This window comes from Periplaneta americana, chromosome 8 (genome assembly GCF_040183065.1).
Source record: "Periplaneta americana isolate PAMFEO1 chromosome 8, P.americana_PAMFEO1_priV1, whole genome shotgun sequence".
Lineage (NCBI taxonomy): Eukaryota > Metazoa > Arthropoda > Insecta > Blattodea > Blattidae > Periplaneta > Periplaneta americana.
The window spans coordinates 17,925,484-17,949,889 of NC_091124.1; the positions used below are offsets into that span (position 1 = coordinate 17,925,484).

Here is a 24,406-nt window from a genome sequence, read left to right on the forward strand (position 1 = left end):
AATACTGAAAATTAATGCTGACATTGCCATTATTCAATATTCCACATACTTATCCCGAGTGTATATGGGTGATTTAATTTATTTTTTAGAATATCGCCAAAGATGAACCATTACAATACTTTAATAAATATAGCGCTCCTCTGCATTCATGTTTATTTCATCACGACTCATCCTTTGTAAAAGATGTTTAAAACAGTGTCTATCACCAGGCTACATCAATGTATTGTGGTACTGTTTTCGAATTTCGCGCCGCAAACACTCCCTTTAATGGCGGATGCTAGCCGATTCAATTTGTGACATTTTTCTTGCCTGCCACTCACGGGTATGTGTCTCTAGTAAGTTTTACAAACTCTTTGGTCTCAACTCTTATATTCAATTATTAACTTAGCGTGTGCTCGATTACACTAACCTCTAGCGCTTGAAATTCCAACTAAACGCCGGCGCACATAGAAACAAAATAAGAAATTCACTGAGTGTCCATTCTATATAATCCCTATTCGCTGGGGGCGGTGTCTATCTGTGCCGGAGTGCATTACGGGCAACATCAGCTCCAGGCCTCTAAGGAGAAAAGGCTGGTTCACAATAAACCGGAAACGAGAATCGGAACGAAAACGAAAACGGTAAAATTGTTAAAATGTGTACAGTTAAATGTGAGCATTCATATTTAACGAAAAGGTTGCCGGAGCCCAGGATCGGGAACGGAGACTTGGCCAAGTTTCAACTTTGGCGTTCACGTTTCCGATCACAGCCCACTAGATTAATTTTATTGCCATCTAAAAGCTATTTGTCGTCGTATATTTTGTAGCAAGAAGACCGTGACATAACCTATGCATTATTTTGTTCTGTGCTGTGCATCATGGAGCAAGTTTTATTTGATGAGATTCTAATATTGAGTGTTGAGGAAAATCCTCACGTTTACGATAAGCCTCGTATAAAGATGAGAAAATGAAGGAGAATACGTGGCTTTTAATAGCTGCATCTTTGAACACCGATCGTAAGTTAATCATGTTTTATTACTGTATTGGTTGTATTACACACTACATATTCATGCTTAAATTCAATAACTACTGTTGTGTTCATTTTTGTCCTATTACAAATGTTTCTTCTCTAATTATTTTACGTTATGGTAGACTTAAAATAGGTTGTGATAATAAAGATGCATGGGCATATTTATAATACCGTACCTAATGAAATGTTTCAGTTGAAATTTCGAAGTTGGTTAACTTGTGTTTATGTTGGCTGCCTTGTACTCATGAGAGAACGCCATTGGTCAATTATACACAAATAACATCAGAATGCGTAATATCGACTGTACATATCGTTACTGACATCATATCGATATGCATAGTCGTCTACGTTCTCGGTTTATTGTGAATCAAAAATTTTCATATTCATGTCCTCTGCTTCTCGTTTTCATTCTGGTTCTCGTTCCCGGTTTATTGTGAACCAGGCTTAAGATGCTTTTGGTAGAAGGTAGAGTTCAGACAGAAATGATTCCCTACCTGCAAGCGATTGGTAGCTTCGTTCAACCAACACCTGCCCCTAGAGCGCTCATTGGTCCTAGCCCTCTCACATACCACTTGCGTAGAGGTCTTGTTTCGTCTTTCTACTCTACAGATTCCTGGAACGGACCATAGGCAGTCGACCTGGTTGGCGAGTTGGTATAGCGCTGGCCTTCTATGCCGAAGTCTGCAGGTTCGATTCCGATTCAGGTCGATGGTATTTAAGTGTGCTTAAATGCGACAGGGTTATGTCAGTAGATTTACTGGCATTTAAAAGAACTCCTGCGGGACAAAATTCCGGCACATCCGACGACGCTGATATAACCTCTGCAGTTGCCAGCGTCGTTAAATAAAATATAACATTTAACCATAGGCAACGTTGTCTAAGTGCGAATAGCTCGTGTTGTTCTGGAGGCTAAAATGCCGCGATCTCCAGAAACTAAGTCGCATGAAATGTGCTTTAAATGAAACAATAAATGCATACAAGAAAAACTGGAGACAACATGGACAGAATGATAGATGAGGGAATATTTGTAGTAGTCTTATACAAACCTGAGCAGACCATAAAAGAAATGGTCGAAAAATATAGAGCTGGAGCAGACTAACTAGTGTAAAGCGTAAATAAGAAATAGTGGATTCATGTTGATTTACAAATTACCTATTCGATTTAACCGACAGTTTAACAGCATTTCCTGGCTACTGAATTAGAGGTTGCCTTGACCTAAAATACTACCTGACAGCCTGAACCACATGTGTGAGAGTGCTTTCAGGGCATTGCGTGACGAATTCTATTATTCTCTTCCGCTGACAATCAATACTGAGATGTCATAAAGGGTGCTGAGCAATCCCATGACACCAATAGTGAGGGTTCAGCGCTTTATCGGCTTTTTAAGAACAGTAAGCACATAAATTCATACGTCTAGGAAGAGATGTACGAAAGTTACGCCTTAGATTTAACGCTGCATTTAAAGTTTGATCGCGGTCGTCTCTTTCCATGTTAACCCTCGAAACCTATCAGGTCTAAAATTAAGTACAACCTACCCATCACCTTGGATGTCTAAGCTAAGATGCCATGAAGTGTTGTATCCAACTCGTGATAATCTTATTACGACACTCGTGAAAACTGTCGCACGAACGATAGTGGGTACGACAAACATTCACTCATGCCATAATCATCAAGATTATCCACTTGTTGCATAAATAACTATTATTTATAATTTATATTAGTGTTGTGTTGCATTTCTCTTTTATTGTATATAATCAGATATTCCTTATGATTGAAGCAGCGTTCGTTATAATAATGGACTTAAGTACCAGTTGCATATTGTAGCAATATCTGGAGCTGGTACAGAGTCATAACAACATTTAAATTTAATTACTTCAGATGAACAAAACGAAATAAAATGGGAAGTAGCGCACAATCTAACTGGAGCCTTTTGTGACTCCAAGAACAAATATTCTAAATTCAATAACAAAGGAGGAAAACAAGAGGAATACAAGGAGATCAATAGGAGTAGAAGGAGAAGAAGAGGAATGCAAGGAGATCAAGAGGAATATAAGAAGAACAAGAGGAGTACAACAAGAGCAAAGGGAGTACAACAAGAACAAGAGGAGTACAACAAAAACAAGAGAAGTACAAGAACAAGAGGAGTACAACAAAAACAAGAGGAGTACAACAAAAACAAGAGGAGTACAACAAAAAACAAGAGGAGTACAACAAAAACAAGAGGAGTACAACAAAAACAAGAGGAGTACAACAAGAACAAGAAGAGTACAACAAGAACAAGAGAAGTACAACAAAAACAAGGAGTACAACAAGATCAAGAGTACAACAAAACAAGAGGAGTACAACAAAACAAGAGGAGTGCAACAAGAACAAGAGGAGTACAACAAGAACAAGAGTACAAGAAAAACAAGAGGAGTACAAACAAGAACAAGAGGAGTACAACAAGAACAAAGGAGTACAACAAAACAAGAGGAGTACAGCAAGAAGCAGAGGAGTACAACAAGAACAAGACTACAACAAAAACAAGAGTACAACAAAAACAAGAGTGGTACAACAAGAACAAGAACAGTACAACAAGAACAAGACTACAACAAAAACAAGAGGAGTACAACAAGAACAAGAACAGTACAACAAGAACAAGAGTACAAGCAAAACAAGAGGAGTACAACAAGAACAAGAACAGTACAACAAGAACAAGAGTACAAGAAAAACAAGAGGAGTACAACAAGAACAAGAACAGTACAACAAGAACAAGAGTACAAGAAAAACAAGAGGAATACAACAAGAACAAGAACAGTACAACAAGAACAAGAGTACAAGAAAAACAAGAGGAGTACAACAAGAACAAGAGTACAACAAAAACAAGAGGAGTACAACAAAACAAGAGGAGTAAAACAAAAACAAGAGGAGTACAACAAAAACAAGAGAAGTACAGCAAGAACAAGAGGAGTACAATAAGAACAAGAGTACAACAAAAACAAGAGTACTAAAACAACTAGAGGAGTACAACAAGAACAAGAGTACAACAAAAACAAGAGGAGTACAACAAAAACAAGAGGAGTACATCAAGAACAAGAGGAGTACAACAAGAACAAGAGGATTACAATAAGAACAAGAGTACAAAAAAACAACAGGAGTACTAAAAGAACTAGAGGAGTACAACAAGAACAAGAGTACAACAAAAACAAGAGGAATACAAGGAAAACAAGAGAAATGTAAGAACAAGAGGACTGCAAGGAGTACAAGAGGAATACAAGCAGAACGAGAGGAGTACAACAAGAACAAGAGGAATAGAACGAGAACAAGGAGAACAAAGGAATGCAAAGATATGTAGCATAGTAAAGCTGTGCACTTGTCGATTTTCCTCGGAATAGTCCCTTACATAGATTCTTTCTCACATCCCAAAATTCCTTTGAAAGACGCACGATCATGTACCTATTAACTGTTCATCCTCTCAGTTCCAATTTCATCATCATTATTACGATCATTTTCTATTGACAATGTCTCAAGAAATGGCATGCACTCGCACCCCGGTCCACTCATCAGCTGTCTGAGCTACGGATCAATATTCCATTCGCTCTGGTCCACTCCGGGAGCTGAAAGAATTTCGCTGGTGTTTCTATACTCTGCTATAAAAGGAGCGGTCATCGACACTAACAGCCATATTTCAGATTAACTCCTTTGTTGTTGCTGGACTTGTTGTAACAAGATTTATGTCCCGAATAGCCCCTCCCTCCATTGAGGGTGAGAGATAGAGTTTCCCGAATTTCAGAGTACGAGTACATCATTCCCTGAAACTGATGGGGATCTCGCCCTGTGACATCGCGGACTTCAGTGGCTGGGGTGGGGGGAGAGATAGAAGGGGATGAATTATCTACCATCGAGATCAATGGAACAAGGGATATATGAACCGCGCAAACAGTAATAACTCAATGAGGAAATAAATATGTACGTATAAAATTTATATAAAGAAAAAGCTTTGAGAAAATTAAGTACCAGTATATGTTTCACTTATTTTTTAATTCTTCATTTTCTATAAACACTTTTAACACACAGACACACACACACACACACACACACACACACACACACACACACACACACACATATATATATATATATATATATATATATATATATATATATATATATATATATATATATCATCATCATTAAACATTTGTTGAGTCCATCTTTTCTTTGGTATGCCAATGTTTCTTTTGCCTGTTGGTCTGTAATCTAATAGCAGTTTTGGAATGCGGTATTCTTCCATTCTTTCCACATGTTCCCTCCACTTAGTCCTATATTGGTGTATCTTCTCTGTTAGTTTAAAGATGCCTAATTCCTTTCTTATGTCACCATTTCTCCTGTTGTCTAACGAAGTGTAGCCAGCTATACTCCTTAGGAATCGCATTTCGGCGGCCTCTATTTTTCTCTCTTCACTTTTTCTTAATGTCCAACATTCCGAGCCATATAGCAACATGGGCACTGCCATTACTTTATAAAATTTTAATTTAGTTTCTTTCCTAGTTTGAATTTTCTTTTTATTGTTCCACATATATAGTTAAATTTATTAATCTTATATATATATATATATATATATATATATATATATATATATATATATATATATATATCACTGATTAACTATCTAGGGCATGTAGCACGTAGTGTGAATCCAAAAATGCATATAGAGTGCCAGTTGGGAAACCTGACGGAAAAAGACCTTTGGGGAGGCCAATACGTAGATAGGAGGATAATATTAAAACAGATTTGAGGGAGTTGGGATATGATGGTAGAGACTGGATTAATGTTGCTCAGGATAGGGACCGATGCATGGCGCGCTTATACGAGGGCGGTAATGACCTCCGAGTTCTCTTGAAGCCATTTATAGGCGAGTTAATAAAACCCGGTGTTTATGATGATACAGTAAAACCTCCCTAAAAGGAAACGCGATCGTTCCAGTTTTTTTTTAACAGGCTTTAGTTTTACAAAGGGTTGAGTTTTGGCAAAACTAAGAATAGACTACTGCAATATGTTCACTGTAGGAAGAACACAATGAAGAAATAATTTGAAATAAAAGTTACTACACTACATGTAAATTGATAGTAATATGCGTTACAAGAGCGGTATGTTGAAGCTTTCATGTTCGAGGAAAAGTTTGAAAAAGCGAAACGTAGTTGAGCTTTTTTAATTTCCGAGAATTGAAAGAAAACATATCGCTCGTGTATCGTACATTATTTTGTGCGAAGATCGTTTATTACATACCTGAAAGAGGAATTTCTAATTAGTTGAAATGAAATCTCCATCTTGGTTTCTGTTCAATGACGGCAAATTTGCAAAACAAAAATATCTATCTTCAACATTGTTGCTTTAAATTGTTCTGTGTTTACTACACTATATGTCTGTCTTCCCCCCCCCCCCACTCTATAAATGCGAACTTAAAACAAACGGTAAGGTTATGTAATGATTTATTTTTCATTTTAATATTTTAACAATATTATTTATATAACATATTGCAGTAATAACATCGGCATCTGGAATCTTGTTGATTTTTTCACGGCTTTTTCACTTGCATCACGAATGCAATAACTTTAGTGGAGTTGTAGAGTTTACTTAATTTTTGCAAATATTTAAAAAACAATAATTAACAATGCAATTTAGGTGAAATTGCAGTGGTAAGTTTCCAATTTATAATTATTACTATATTGAACGTCTCTAAAAATAATATGTTAAAAGCCTAAAGCAGTAAAATCAATATGTCACTTAAGCGGTAAGGAGAGGGAAATTATGTGTGTTAGGTTGGGAATACTGAATGTGGAATTTTAGACTTTCCGCGGATTGGTTTTGTGCGGAAACCAAGCAAATACGCACGATCTCGCACAAATTTTATTTTCATAATTATTAACTTACGTAATTACAGCCTCTCTCTCTCTCTCTCCCTCTCTCTGCGCCCTACTTTCTTGGCCCCTACATTTCTTTTAAAGTGCATTCCCGCGACTTTTTTTTTAAGAGAACGTTGTGGGATTTCCTGCGTGTCCTGGATCAATTCAGAGTGTAAATTGCGCCCTGATCTATCGGTTATGTAACTGAAGTTGTGTTTGGTGGAAAACAGATTAACTTCACGTTAGACAAATCAATCCTTGAATGGCAGGTAGCATTGTCTAAAAACAGTATGACCTTACGACCTTGACGTTTCATTGCTCCATTAAAAGAATGAAGCCACGCTTCCATGATTGAACTGGTCATCTAGGCTTTTTTTTATTAAAAATCGCACAGTTTTACTTTATTCGCACTGTTATTTAACACTGTATTGGCATATTAGCACAAAACTCGGAATAAATAAACGGAAATGTGAAACTAAATTGACACTACACTACAATTATTCACAGTTTTATTCTACCCGCACTGTCCTTTATCACTGTAATGGCTTGTTAGCACAAAACTGAGAAGAAATGAAAGAAAATGCAAGAGGGTTGGAAGAAGTAACGGTACAGGAGGTCAGTAACCTGCCAGGGTCCTTGACAATAAACACAGAATAATGACACGGTTACAGAAGCTTCACCCCCAACGCCTCACAAAGAATAGCGAAAGTCTTCCAGATCATTGCATATACAGGCACACAAAAAATTATGCCATGCTTCGTACAGTATTATCACAAAATTAAAAATGGTTTGATAGAATTTAGCAACAGTTACGCTTAAAATTATCCGTTTCAGTCAGGTTTTTTTTTTTTTACCTAAATGGTGCCCAAAATGATTCCGTTTTAGAGTATTATTTTACAAAGGAAATCATTCCGTTCCCAAATTTATTTTTCGTTTGTGCAGGTTTCCTTTTTATAGAGGGTACGTTTTAGCAAAGTTTTACTGTACATGTTTAACGTTATACATGTTTAAAAAAGATCAAATCTCCCAGAATTTCATACAAACCTTTAACCTTTTCAAGCGAAAACAATGGCAAAATTTCCCCGAAGAAGAACAATTTCACTCAACGTATCATCACAGACTGGGCATTATTACTTTGTATGTAATGAAACCGGTATAAACGAATTTATTAATTAATTTGAGTAAGAGGAACTTCTTACAGAACAAACCTTCATACAAGTAACGTCAAAAGACTCTTTGAGTAATGGCACAGAAGTCTTAGAAAACAGTTGGAAGCTCGCAAGCGTATCCAGGCAACCAAATCACCCAAGTCAATACGTGGAAGAGTCTAGCAATGACGTATGCATACCCTAGATTTGTGGTATAGCGTTAATTAAGTATTGAACTGTTGAATCTGTTCTCGGAACAGTGGCGCCCAAATCACGGAGAGATACGAGGACGAAGCAACGTGGAAGGTTTCCTAGAATCGACAGCAGATCGAGGGTACAGCCAATTCCAGATGACATCTTCATCACAGTTCTCTTTAATTTGAAATGTTATAAATTTGAAAGGGTTAAATACTTGGTAAAACTTTCAAAGAGCCAAATTATCTCATTAAATAGATATGAAGAACTACACTGTAATTTCAACGGTAGCGTTTCTATCCACATGTCCAAGAGACTCACGTTCGTTTCCCGATAAGTAAGATGATATTTAATCTGCAAGTATCTACCAAAAACGTTGCTCTATTCAACTCTAATGTTATCTAGCATCTAAAATGTGAAATTAATTATGAATATGATAATAATGATGATTATGAAAATAAACATGACGATGAAAGTAAAAAACTGAAAGCTTATCCAATTTTGAAAAATAAACATGTCTTCATTGGAAAATAAATTTTCAAATGAAAATTCGACTAGTGTAAGAGACAAATGCCCGTCTAACATCGTGAGGTAGAATGTAGGTTACTACAAGTAGCGTAATCTGGTTAGGAAACCGGCATTTATGGCTAGGGGATCAATGTGCTGATCACACTTTTCCTCATATTGGTCAAATGATCGTCCATCTCTCGAAGTAAGTGGGTCTTTGCGCCAAGTATTTTATTGTTATTATTATTATTATTATTATTATTATTATTATTATTATTATTATTATTATTATTTAATTTTACTAATTTCAATTTATATTATTGCATTATTACTGTATCAATTGCGCTAGGCTGTTATCTAGCACAATAAACTGTACTAATAATAATAATAATAATAATAATAATAATAATAATAATAATAATAATAATAATTTCTGTGATATAGGGTAAAGTTGCGTAATTCCGTGATACATTTTTTTTTACTGAATGTTATGGGGTTGGGTATCTTGCTAGGAAGTTCACAGATGTCTCTAAAGTAGGCGAAAGATGCACTCTTTCGAGAAAGATGTCTGGCGCTATGGTTGAACGGCAAAACTTTGACTGACATTCAATTAAACAAAAGTTTCACGGAATTAGGCAACTTTACCCTATATCCTATCACCACGGCATGGCGCGTCCTCAGGTTGCGGATCGAGGAGACGGCCTCCAGATATAGAGGGTAGCTGTGAATATATTGTATAAGCAGTGGAGGACAGCCGATAAGGGGTGGTCCTCCAGCTTGGGGGTTGGGCAAAGGCTAACAACCCATCACCGTAAAAAAACAGCTTGCTACGAAAGCTCAAAATAGCATATAGAGTGTTAGTTGGGAGGCCGGAGGGAAAAAGACCTTTGGAGAGGCCGAGACGTAGATGGGAAGATAATGTTAAAATGGATTTGAGGGGGGTGGGATATGATGATAGAGACTGGATTGAACTTGCTCAGGATAGGGACCAATGGGCTTATGTGAGGGCGGCAATGAACCTCCGGGTTCCTTAAGTAAGTGATATACATAATCTCCGCATTCAAAATCGCAACCTTTCTTTTCCAAATGTTACGATTCAAGCGGCCTACATTTTCCATGGTTTTTTTTTTTTTTTTTGCGCATGCTTTCCCTTATTTTATCTATGATCTTCCACGCTTCCTTCTTCCAGGTGGTATGCAATGTAAGATATCTCTTTAATTTTCGTCTTCTCTTTAAATTACATTTACTCACCATCTTAGCTATAGTTATTCTGTTTCGTGAAAAATATATTATATATCTGTAAATTCTATTCTCTTATTATGTAATGCATTGCATTACATTATATATTATACTATATTTCAATTTCATCTATTCTTGAAGTTATTTCTGAATGCCTTACGTAATCCATTTCTGTTACCAGCAATTTTTTTTGCAGTAAAATTCCGTACACAAACCGGACTTCGTTCCACGAAACATATCAAAGAAAATTCTTTTATAATAAATATGAAAAAACTCATCAGATCATAATATCAAGTAAAAGTACATCATGTGCATAATGTTATCTCACAAAATTAAACTGCAAAACTTGGCAAACAATAAGCTTATTTTTATTAATTTAGGCCTACACAATATTCATTAAAGTTGGAATCCTTCAGTTATTGTTGACTCATGAACATAGTCCGATTTTCAGTCGTTATTTTGATTCAAAATGGCGTAAAATTCAATTTTTATATATTTGTTGTGCCTGATCCTCTGGAAATTGTAACAAAATATCGTGTACCATCAAAATGTGGCGTCCCCACATTGGTCTCTTAATGTAGAAAGCATTTAGATAATCGCTTCCCCGGACCATGGATTGGTCGAAATGGTCCATTCGCCTGACCACCAGTGTCACCACATTTTCCTCCCTACGTTTTTTTTTTAATTAGCCTACATGGTTGCGGCAGGGCCTTTATGAATGACAAGGGCTTGTGTAACAGAATCACTGTTTCCATAATGGAAATAAAAAATATATGCTAGAACGTACATAGATCGAAATTGATTATCCATTGGACATTATGCACGAAAAAACAATGCAGATGTAAAGAGAAAGAAACTGCAAGAAAAACCTCTAAACTTTCGCGAATATTACGTATCAAACTGAATAAAAATGTGGAGAACTATAAAAATTGTCAAGTTATTATATTTTAATTTTGTAACATTATTTTATGGACACGCTGTATATCGAAGTACATTCTCATTACAATAATTGAATATAAATGTATAAGTAATCATTCATGACTAACCAGCACAAATTGAGGAGATTATTTGTCAGGTTAGTAGGGAATTAATATGTCGTACAAACATGGATCTGATTTTCAACGCTTGTAGAGTTATCGAATTTATTTCTGACAACCACAATCTTATGAATTGTGGATCAAATCTAGAGTGGTAAGAAAGCCGGAGCTCGATTCTTAGCAGATCTGTTTAAAGCTTTCCTATGTGCACACGATTTCCCGAGTTTATAAAATAGCATTCATTGTGCTGTGATGTCATACACATTTTCGACACCGAGTAGGCGGATATAATTTTTGTGTATGAATTCATGAAAATGCTGTTACGGCTGAAGTGATATATGAGCAGCGATTTACGCACCTGTCAGCGGTTTTTTACCCCTTTTTTGTGACGTCATAATGAACACAATTAAACACAGTATGAGCTGTAATTTGACATTTAGGCCTAATGCTTATATTGCAGATATAAATTGATGTATTGATACTTCAGTGCAGTGCATTTTAATAACAAGTCACGGTCAATCCAGTGATTGCTTTCCATATTTCGCTTTTTAAAGTTGATAATTTTACCCTTCCAACTGGTTTTGGGTCTCCCGTGTTTCTTTCTTATGCTGAACTTCCATTGTAAAATAATCCTTCTTGTCATCCAATGTTCTACATTCCCATAAAGTGTAGAAACATTATCAATTGTCTTTCTTCTATTTAGTGTAACGTTGCTTTGTTTGCATTTATTTTTTTTTTCATTATTTATTCAATCATTCTTATGCAAAAATTCTTTCCGGCCTCCCTCAAAAACTCACTTCTGTAGGCTACACAATAACGTTTATTGTAGGCTAATAGTTACACTTTTCTCCCTTCAGATGTTTATTAATCCTGTTTCCAAACTTGTTTTCATAGAATCTATGATATCACTATTTATATCCTTCCTCTCACATTATTCATGCAGTGCCCAGACATATAAGTAGGAAGTTTCCCAACCGATGGATTGGTAGTATTGGACCCGTACTATGGCCTGCCTGATCACCCGATTTGAGCCTCCTAGATCTTTATTTATGGAGTGACGTAAAAGTAGAGTGTACAGGGGCGAAGTACTTTAGAAGTACTTCACAAGCATATTCTTTAAGCAGCTGAAGAAATCAGAAAAAATGACAGCGTCTTTGCAAGAGTGTGTCAAAATTGGGTCGAATGGTTCCTACTTTTAACATCACCTGTGATATATTTGGGTAACGTCATCTCGTAACAATAAGGTAAGTTGATACACTTTTAACTAATTCCAGGAGTCTTAAAACTCATGCTGCTGTGTCTAATGAGGGTTACATTTTAAACACTATTACGTATTCATTGTTTACTATCATTCGGCCAAGGCTTTATAACATGATAATAGTGTGACAGCTGCAACGGGGTTTGAACACGCGTCCGACAGGGCGCGCGGCAGACGAAACGCTGGTACGGGGAGCATCTGCATGCTGAAGGGCAGAGGGGGTGTATTACGTCAACGCGACGAGGAAAGGGTGCGCGCGCAACTGCTGCGTGCGGAGTGAAGGGGAAACGGACCCTCCCGACTCTTCCAGAAGTCCGTCGAAGTGGAGATATCCAGATAATTCGAGAGAGCTATCTCTGCACACCCGTAGAAATTTCTCGCAACTATGATTTTGCTATAAAAGAAGAAACGCGGGCGAACTTGAGCAGTTTCAGTTTATTCAGTCAGTGAGTAAGCCAGAGCAAGCAAGCCAGTCTTGTGTACCGGAGTTCGACTCGAGTGTGCGTCCGCAACTGTGTCAGCATCCGAAGGCCTGAGTTCGAGTGCAGTGGACCGCAGTTGGAGGGACCTGAGTTCGAGTGCAGTGGACCGCAGTTGGAGGGACCTGAGTTCGAGTACAGTGGACTGTCTCTGAAGGTCTGTGGTTCGAGATACTGTGAGCTCGAGTGACTGAGCTAGAGGAACTGTGAACTGAGAACTGACAGTTCTGATTTGTAAATAGTGCTTTGTAAATATTAGTTAAGATTAACAGTTCATTGTTGTTCGTAATAGTACAAGTAAATTGTCATTGTCGTCAGTGGAGTGCACTAACGAATACTGTGTTACTGTGTAGAAAGTGAAGAGTTATTGTTGGAAGAATAAAGTTACATTGTTGTTGAGTTGAAATAAATTTACAATAGCTAACTTCCCAAACATACAATTTCCTAATGCTCCTTATTTTAAAAAATCAATTAAAAATTGCTGTTTACAGAAAAAATTTGAAATTCAATTATCGTGATATCTATGTTTTTCTTCTTCTTCTTTTTTACTTTTTACTCTATAAAATGTCTTAACATTATGTGGAATGCTCTCTGAACACGAGTATGTAACTTACTCTTTCTGGAGGTGCTAGAGTGTTTTATATAAAAAATCAATATGTATCTTTGTTCTGACAAAGTATTAGTATTATTATTATTATTATTATTATTATTATTATTATTATTATTATTATTATTATTATTATTATTTAAAATTATGAAATAAATAATTTAAGTATGGGAGAAATTTTATCATCCGTCCGAAAGACTCGGTGCTTTTCCGTCGCGTTGTGATTGTTCTGGGATGTCTCTGTGGTGGCCATTTGCCATGTCCAGGGAGACCAAACCTTGTGAGACGTCTAGTCTGTGATTCAGTGATTCTCTCTCTCTCACTCTCTCTCTCCCTCCCTCTCTCTCTCTCTCTCTCTTACTCGCAGTGGCATGCAAGACGGGAAAGGGAGAATTAAATCGACTAAGAAATAAAAAAACAAATAAATACACTAGCTTCAAGGGATAGTGACGTGCAAGTGAAGTGTGTTTACAGTCTTCGACAGTGACATTCAGGACGTTACCACCGCAAAAGGGTTGAGAAAGTGATGCCGGCGGTGCTATGTTGGCAAACTACGCAGGATTTCAGCTTAATTTTGTATTTAACCACGCACTTAATTACAAAACGTAGCTATACAGATTATTTATGTTAACATATTCGAATGCCCTCTGCAATCTGCACTGTTATAGGCCTATCACTTCTACCCTGTATATACACAGGGTGACTCACGAAGATTGTGCCATACTCTAGGACAGACGTCTCAATAGGGCCTCCTCGGAGCACTTCCTCCTCTCTCTCCTTTTTAATGTAAGAGTGGAACAAGATGCGGGAGGGGTTCGTGTATGTCCGGATGACGTCATTGCCGCGACGTTTGAATAGGCATCTGCAACCGCTACGATGTTGTCTCCATCTCCGAGAAAAATGTCCTTATTACCGCAAATATAATATGAAGAAATAAAAGCTTTCATAGAGAAAGTGAAATTGTGGGAGGCAATTTACCACTTCATTAATCTAACTGTTACCTAAATTGAATCAAGACCAGTGACAAATATAATGAAGTACTGAAGGACTTGAGAAAAGAATTTGAGACCAGATTTAAGATTTGAGTAGTTCTAATTAAAAATAATTGTGAATTTCTAAGATGTTTTGGTTATTGTTAATTATTGAAAACATTACGAAACATATTATTTAACTATTATTGTAATTAATATATTAATATTGACGTATCGTAAGAATACGTACAGTTTCCCTGGAAAATAATGAGACGATTGAATATTCCTAAGTCTCAGATGTAAAACACTGCGCATGATCAGAGACCAGAGCACTGATACACAAGATAACGAATATTGAGTTACTTAGATTCAGGCTATTTGGTTTGTTACTAGCATCGTTCCGAAATTCACTTCAAAAACTGCAAAAAATATGATAATATTACGTAAATAAAAGATAAATATATACATAAATCGTGTAGTTAAATCGACAATGGACCTTCATGACTAGATCGATACTCCGCACAGAAAGGAAAGCTTTCGTGTCGTTGCAATAGCTCAGACGCTAAGACTTCTGCGTGTTGTGTAGAAGAGAGCGAGTTCGATTCTTAGTCTACATCAACGATCTTTTTTGTCTAAATAACGTTGAAATAGCTAAGTAACGTTGAAATAGAGTTTTACAAAGTCCTCAGATTAAGTGTTAATGATCACAGACAATACAAAATTACAAGGTATAATATTATAAACGTTAATCTTATGAATGCATATACAATGTACATGCATATATATTTAAAACTAACAATTAAAATGAAACTAAAAAATATTCCTAAGCCACACAGACAAACTTTTACAAAGGTTTAGAGTCCTTAGACTATGTCATTTGTTGAGTAATTATTACAATATTTTATTAGTAGCTTTTCCAGATGTGTAATAAATGCACTCGCACGAAACAATTTTTGTTAAAAGTGTGGCTTTGGATTATTTTATTCTCACCCCTTCAGTTGATTTTAACTATTTTATCTACGTGTTTGCAATAGTGTTTAATTTAATGTGCTTTCAACTTTATTCATATTATGATTGAATGAAAAAGGACTGTTGCAGTTATTGACTGATTACATATATTAATACTAATTATTAAATGCATCTGTTAAGTAACTAATTGCAGTATCTTTTGCAAAATCTTGAATGTTTAAGTTGTCAATAAAATTTCTGTACTATATACTATAAGACGTTAAAAGAATTTTCAATAGATTTGGGATCCTCTACTTTATAATCACTGGTTTTAATGAAACAATATTTTCTTTCTTAGGATATCTACAAGTTCAACTTTAATAATATTCCGAATAGCTTTAATTGCATTATCTGAATTTTATAATTTTCTATTCAAATTTATTCTATTTCCCTTTTTCATAATTTAAAAAGAGAAGGATAGCCACCTATGCCCACAGACGCCATCGAAATCGAGACGAATTGTGAGATCAAGTTGTTGACACCTGGGAAGATCTCGCCGGGGATTAGAACTTATTCCACAATCTCGTGACATCCATGCCGGACTGACTTAGAGCTGTAATAGAAGCTAATGGCATGTGGACAAGATTTTAAGTTAACAGGTCTCTTTTTGTTTCGTATGATTTTTGTTTGAGGAAGAATACTTTTAACTTCCAAGTAAGATTTTTTTTTTTTTGACGAGGTTCAGTCTACTTGTAAGACCCAGAAATTGGGCATAAATTATTCATATTTTTCGACAAATTAGATAGTCGAGGAACTCTGAAGAAATTAATTACACCTCAATAAAAAAAAGTTTTACCTGGGATCGAACACGAGACATTTCGGTTAAACAGTGGAACCGACACGCTACTATATGAGCTACCGAGACAAGACAGTGACAGCAGCAGTCTAGAATGTAGATCCCATAGCAGGCATTTGCCATTCGGTACAGAGAAGCAATGATATTTTGTGACCCGAGCTATGTTGTGAAATCGTGGCCTTAAATGGCTGTCTTCTTCGTGATCCTTGTTCTGGTCCTTGTCCTTGTAACAATTCTTGTTGTATTGTCATGAAACTTATCGTTACGTCGATATCGAGTGAACCGCGCTATAGAACTTTAACTTCCGACGACCAAGAGTCGTCTCATTCCTTTTAAGGGTAACTGTACCTTAACAACCAACATGTTTAATTGTAATTTTATTATTACTATTTAATTGAATTTTATTTTATTAAATATAGCATAAACTTAAAAAAAAGACATACAAAAAACTATTTTCTAGAAATGAAGTATTGTTGTTTAGTCAACTGTCCGAAGAAAGGTCTGAACCTCACAAGTGATACCAACAAGACACCACTTATGAGGCAACTAGGCCAGGAGATAATGGGGTAGGGTTGCCAGTTCCTTGTGCTTAAATAATTGCGGGACATGTATGGTTGTTCATGCTTCAGATTTCTTTTTTACTCATTAATATATAATTAGAAAATAAAGTTATTATTATTAGTAGTAGTATTATTATTATTATCTCGTAGCTATTTTTAAGAAGGGGGACAAGACTAACTGTAGTAACTTTCGAGGAATATTACTTTTGTTGACGTCGTACAAAATTTTGTCGAATATCCTTTTGAGAAGATTAACTCAATATGTAGATGAAATTATTGGGGATCATCAGTGTGGTTTTAGGCGTAATAGATCGACTATTGATCAGATTTTTTGTATTCGACAGATATTGGACAAAAAATGGGAGTATAAGGGTACAGTACATCAGTTATTCATAGATTTCAAAAAGGCGTATGACTCGGTTAAGAGAGAAGTTTTATATAATATTCTTATTGAATTTGGTATTCCTAACACACAAGTTCGATTAATTAAAATGTGTCTTAGTGAAACTTACAGCAGAGTTCGTATAGGCCAGTTTCTATCTGATGATTTTCCAATTCACTGCGGGCTAAAGCAGGGAGATGCACTATCACCTTTACTTTTTAACTTCGCTCTAGAATATGCCATTAGGAAAGTTCAGGATAATAGACAGGGTTTGGAGTTGAATGGGTTACATCAGCTTCTTGTCTATGCGGATGACGTGAATATGTTAGGAGAAAATCCACAAACGATTAGGGAAAACGCGGAAATTCTAGTTGAAGCAAGTAAAGCGATAGGGTTGGAAGTAAATCCCGAAAAGACTAAGTCTATGATTATGTCTCGTGACCAGAATATTGTACGAAATGGAACTATAAAAATTGGAGATTTATCTTTCGAAGATGTGGAAAAATTCAAATATCTTGGAGCAACAGTAACAAATATAAATGATACTCGGGACGAAATTAAATACAGAATAAATATGGGAAATGCCTGTTATTATTCGGTTGAGAAACTTTTATTATCCAGTCTGCTGTCGAAAAATCTGAAAGTTAGAATTTATAAAACAGTTATATTACTGGTTGTTCTGTATGGTTGTGAAACTTGGACTCTCACTTTGAGAGAGGAACAGAGACTACGGGTGTTTGAGAATAAGATTCTTAGGAAAGTATTTGGGGCTAAGAGGGATGAAGTTACAGGTGAATGGAGAAAGTTACATAACGCAGAGCTGCACGCATTGTATTCTTCACCTGACATAATTAGGAACATAAAATCCAGACGTTTGAGATGGGCAGGACATGTAGCACGTATGGGCGAATCCAGAAATGCATATAGACTAGACTGTTAGTTGGGAGGACGGAGGGAAAAAGACCTTTGGGGAGGCCGAGACGTAGGTGGGAAGATAATATTAAAATGGATTTGAGGGAGGTGGGATATGATGGTAGAGACTGGATTAATCTTGCTCAGGATAGGGACCAATGGCGGGCTTATGTGAGGGCGGCAATGAACCTCCGGGTTCCTTAAAAGCCAGTAAGTAAGTATTATTATTATCATTATCATTATTACTATTATTATTATTATTATTATTATTATTATTATTATTACTGCAAACTACTTAAGAAATTTGATTCCTTCCGAAAGCAACCGTCTATTGTGACAGTACACCTCAAAAATGCAGCTTTGTGGAATTTCTCCCGCGACAGTAACAACTTAGCTCGCTCATGCGTGTGACATTAATCAACAATCGGCTATCTTCGGATATTGCGCGTATCTCTTCAGCTGACTACGTTATCTACACTTGCTCTCTGTAACAATTTCTATGCGTTGGCCTTGAGACACCTGCTCTAGGAGCTGATTCCTGTCAACATTGTGAAGAAAAAATACATATATACATGTGTCCGATTTTGAATAGTTTTGGATACAATCGCGGGTCTTCCTTCCGTAACACGCATCCATGTGAACTTCTCTCTCACTCTCTCTGGACGTTTGATGCTGTGTGTGTTACATTACAACTACTGATAGCAGAGAGACACAGTCTCGTGAAATCAGGGTCAGGGTTAGAGAAAATGCAACACCGAGAAGACGAGAGCGGGGTGAGAACGAAGGGTGGTGAACAGATAACGTTACGACAACACGTGCAATACTTGTAATACTAGTAAGTGGAAACATTAGATCTCCTTCAGTTCATGTGTCGATTGTGAGATCGTGAGACGTCTCTCGCATGGGTAATAGCACTACTACTTGAGCGAGGAAAGTATTTGAGTTGAACGGATGGCCACGAAGGTCAAATTCCTTTCAATCGTCTTCTCCTGAGTCACCGACAGTACCTAGCGTCCGAACAACGGAAGTCAGGGAATGGAGCGCGCGCAGTTCACACTCGGGCGACTTCATGCATTGCTGCAGAAGGTGGGGTGTTTAAAACAGGGTTTAATACAGATTTTTCAGGTGAATAATAATGTGAATGTTCTTCAATGAATTTATAATACACTCACTACCCTTCTCGTAAATAATTTAAATGTTTAAACCTTCATAACTTCCACGTTTATGTTTAGCATTAATGAGGGTGTAATTCCAGTGAGGGAAGTGAGACGGTATGCGACGGTATGGAATATCGCCACTGGTTTCTATGGCCAGAAAACATACCGTTAGTGAAAAATGACATACCGTCACTGAAAAAATGTGATTCTTAAAAATGTGTTTATACATTTCTTCACAGCAAAGAGTACTATTTGTTTGCTTCGAAAATCTAAACCACAGCCTTCTGGAACGGAATTCAACGTGTATTTAGATACGTTTATTTGATAAGTCAACCCCTGGACAAGAGTAGTATTTCAAGTATAGAAGGCTGTGGTGTGTAGCTTATAGTGGCCATTGTTGCAATTTAGTGACTATGTCATTTTTGTTGTACTTTTTATTAATAATTATGTAAGGCACTTTGAAGCTTTAACATTATTTTAAATGATAATACTCAGTGGACATTGCAAAATAATCTAGTAAATAACGGAACTTATTTTATTAAGAAATTTAATGTGTTGCGTAAGCTCCAAAGATACGCGTTACTGACTGCACCAAATAATTTGCTGTATACAACATGTATGTGTATGTTGTAAGGGATATGTATGCCTTTTTTTTAAACTCGAGGTACGCCAGACGAAAATCTTGAGGTAGCATGCCGCGTCTTGTTTCCCCCCCCCCACTTCCCTCACTTTGTAACTCACTCAATTTTATAAATATAACACACGTTTATATTACCTTTTTTATCACAATGATGTCAGAAATCAAATCCTAGAGTATGGCACTATCTTCCTGAATCACTCTATATATAAGAGTGAAAATTAATGTATTACATATTTTCTTACGTATAATTCGTAGAATTATGATGAAAAAATAAAATTATATAACATTATTTGATAAGTCAACCCCTGGAATGCGATTCCCGGTCGGGGCAAGTTACCTGGTTGAGGTTTTTTCCGGGGTTTTCCCTCAAACCAATACGAGCAAATGCTGGGTAACTTTCGGTGTTGGACCCCGGACTCATTTCACCGGCATTATCACCTTCATCTCATTCAGACGCTAAATAACCAAAGCTGTTGATAAAGCGTCGTAAAATAACCTAATAAAAAAAAATAGAAGGCTGTGGTGTGTAGCTTATAGTGGCCATTGTTGCAATTTTGTGACTATGTCATTTTTGTTGTTGTACTTTTTATTAATAATTAAGTAAGACACTTTGAAGCTTTAAAATTATTTTAAATGATAAGACTGATTGGACATTGCAAAATATTCTAGTAAATAACGGAAATTATTTTATTAAGACATTTAATGTGTTGCGTAAGCTCCAAAGATACGCGTTACTGACTGCACCAAATAATTTGCTGTATACAACATGTATGTGTATGTTGTAAGGGAGATGTATGCCTTTTTTTTTTTTTTTTAATCGAGGTACGCCAGACGAAAATCTTGAGGTAACATACCGCGTCTTGTTTTTTCCCCACTTCCCTCACTGTGTAACTCACTCAATTTTATAAATATAACACACGTTTATATTATCTTTTTTATCATAATGATGTCAGAAATCAAATCCTAGAGTATGGCACTATCTTCGTGAATCACTCTATATATAAGAGTGAAAATTAATGTATTACATATTTTCTTACGTATAATTCGTAGAATTATGATGAAAAAATAAAATTATATAACATTCTTTTCCTGGAATATTAATAATAATAATAATAATAATAATAATAATAATAATAATAATAATAATAATAATAATATAAAAGTAATAATAATAGGCCATATTATTATCATCATCATTATTTAAATTAAATTATGTTTTATTTTACGACGCTCGCAACTGCAGAGGTTATATCAGCGTCGCTGGATGTGCCGGAATTTTGTCCCGCAGGAATAATCATCATCATCATCATTATCATTATTATTATTATTATTATTATTATTATTATTATTATTATTATAGTAATAATAATGAAGCAGAATCAATTCCTCATTCACGTACTGCACGTCACACAGGCTATTCATTTTACTTTCCTCTTTCATAGGCAGTAGTCAGTCTGATTTTTTGTTCAAAATTCCCCTCATCAGTTTTCCATTGTTTAATCGCAGACTGCTAAGGCCACTCGTTTCGTTGATGGGAGTAACGGCGAACAATTAACCTCAATAACGACTCTAGCAAGAGGGAAAACGCCATTTCGTTTTCAATCCAGAAGGCTCGACAATATTACCCCACCATTGTACGGAGTAATCCCACAGTCAGCCGCCCTTCCAATTAAAACCACATTACTAGCAAATTGTACGAAATTTTGGTTTATGATGCCACAAAGTCTAGCCCTGCATACTAATTTTTAACACAGTTTCCTTGACCCAATTGCCTAATTAAAACTTAGAAATATATCAATGGTGCGCGGTAAAAAGGGCATAAGTCAAATTATAAGTTTTCAGTAGATCAAAATCAAAGTTTGAAATCATGTCCAATATCATTATGATGGGCTGCAACTCTTACGCTTTACAAAATTATGGAAGAGGACAGACATACTTCTATGCACTCTGCATCTTCTGAAGAAGTACCTACATCTTTTGTAATCACATGAAGGTGATAGCTCAAAGCTACTAACTTCTGCCTTACGCCCTTTTTACCGCTCACCACAGATACTGACCCTAATGCTTCGCCTGTAATTCATTTAACTGAATTTGAATTCGAACTCCAGATGGCACTAACATACATTCGTAAAAACTGGTAGGAACACAGACTCATGCCGATATCACAACTATATACATACAAATGGCTTTTAAGGAACCCGAAGGTTCATTGCCGCACTCACATAAGCACGCCATCGGTCCTTATCCTGAGCAAGATTAATCCAGTCTCTATCATCATATCCCACCTCCCTCAAATCCATTTTAATATTATCTTCCCATCTACGTCTCGGCCTCCCTAAAGGTCTTTTTTCCCTCCGGTCTCCCAACTAACACTCTATATGCATTTCTGGATTCGCCCATACGTGCTACATGCCCTGCCCATCTCAAACGTCTGGATTTAATGTTCCTTAATTATGTCAGGTGAAGAATACAATGCGTGCAGTTTTGCGTTGTGTAACTTTCTCCATTCTCCTGTAACTTCATCCCGCTTAGCCCCAAATATTTTCCTAAGCACCTTATTCTCAAACACCCTTAACCTATGTTCCTCTCTCAGAGTGAGAGTCCAAGTTTCACAACCATACAGAAGAACCGGTAATATAACTGTTTTATAAATTCTAACTTTCAGATTTTTGGACAGCAGACTGGATGATAAGAGCTTCTCAACCGAATAATAACACGCATTTCCCATATTTATTCTCTGTTTAATTTCCTCTCGAGTGTCATTTATATGGCGCCTCCTCAGGTTGCGGATAGAGGAGACGGCCTCCAGATATGGAGGGTAGCTGCGAATATATTGAATAAGCAGTCGTGGACAGCCGATAAGGGGTGGTCCTCCAGCTTGGGGGTAGGGCGAATGGCTAACAACCCATCACCGTAAAAACAGCTTATTACGAATCCCTACAATAAGCCTCACAACTATATAATAATAATAATAATAATAATAATAATAATAATAATAATAATAATAATAATAATAATTTCTTTAAAATGCACAATACAGAGTCGACTACACTTTTTATCACCACACATGATGCAACTATAAATCAAGCAATATACTATTTTACATGGCGTCGACCGAGTTAGCTCTATGATAGCGTGTCTATCTCCAGACTAGCCGGCCCTGGTTCGATTCCAGACGGGGTCAGAAATTTTCTTGTAAAATTACTAATTTAAGGGCTATTCCATATGAAATCGATCAGTAAAAAACCTCGCATTTTTTATACTCTAATTTTTTCCCTACTTATACAAGGTGCTGAGGAGAGTGCATTTTCAAAAATATACTATCGAAAGTCAAACGATTTTCGTATTATTGAGCGACAAATTTAGCGTATTTTATGAAAACAAGCCTCTTTCAGCGCTCAGAACTCTGGAACCATTTACTGCAGAACATTGAACGAGAGCTTATTTTGAAGCTGGCATTTGGTAGGTTATGTTAAGAAGTAACCCTTATTTTTATTGTACACAAAGAGACAGATAATCTGATTTTACTTGCTTTTAGGCTTTTTGGCCAATTATAAAAATGTAAAAAAATATTGAGAAAAAACCTTGCATTATTAAGAGGGATTCGGCATTGTTTGCTTAGTGGTATGGCAATAAGTTTCGAGGGTATTAAATAGATTATTTTCACACGCCTAGACTTGAACAGCGCAGTACCGCACGCACTGGCCGAGAGCTGAAGATAAGCGAGCGTTGGGCGTCATTTTACTCCTGTGTTTATGAAAACCTGTGATAAAGCTAGCACAGCCATGACTGCTAGACGACACATCACGTGTTTGTCTCCTAGCCTTGCTTGTCTCGGCTAAGCTCCCGCCTCACAGTCAGCTGGTTAGTTCACGCGCGTACTATTTATTTTCTTTATTTGATATTTTCAATACTTTCTTACCAACATACCATCAGTAAAAAATATGTGTTTATTTGTACTTTCAATGCGGAATCTAACCATATATTTTTAATTTTTTTTTTCCTATTCAAAGGCGTCTTAGTGAGGAAAAATCTAAATTTCTCCATTTCCATAAAAAGTAAGAAAATCTGTTTATATGTCAATATAGCAAAATAAACCATGATTTTGATCATTGGGTGAAAGAGTTTCGGAGCTACAACAGTTTAAAGTTGCTAATTTTATGAAAATACGATAAATTTAAATATTTTTAATTTAAACACTATGAAGTTCTGATGCCTCAAACTTTGCACAAAGCATTGTATCACAGATCTCTACGTACAAAAAAAGTTTTATTGTATTTAGAAATTTTAAGGTCAATTTTCTCTACATTTCGGTCGATTTGAGATGGAATAGCTCAAAAGGGACTAAAAGGAATGCACAACTTCTAATCACTAAATTGTGCACCAATATGCCTGGGTAAAATCCCAAATCTCTTCGCGGTGCATATGAAGTGTTGATAGCGATTCGTCTGTAGGAATGGGGACGTTAAGCCTGGGGGCCTCCTTGGTGCTATTCGACAGGAGTAAGCAACGTGCCGGCACCGGGTTTTCCCTTCTCCCTTCCTCACCTTCATCATCATCATTCTCACCCATTCCTTACACTACACTTACACGAACACTTAACATACACTCACCCTA

At 36.3% G+C, this 24,406-nt stretch overlaps 1 protein-coding gene across 4 annotated transcripts in view; it reads right to left on the reverse strand.

The window, feature by feature from the left end:
• The window catches only part of GluClalpha (glycine receptor alpha 1), a 475,474-nt gene that overhangs the window by 268,375 nt on the left and 182,693 nt on the right, over window positions 1–24,406 (reverse strand). The gene's annotated exons all lie outside the window — the stretch shown is intronic.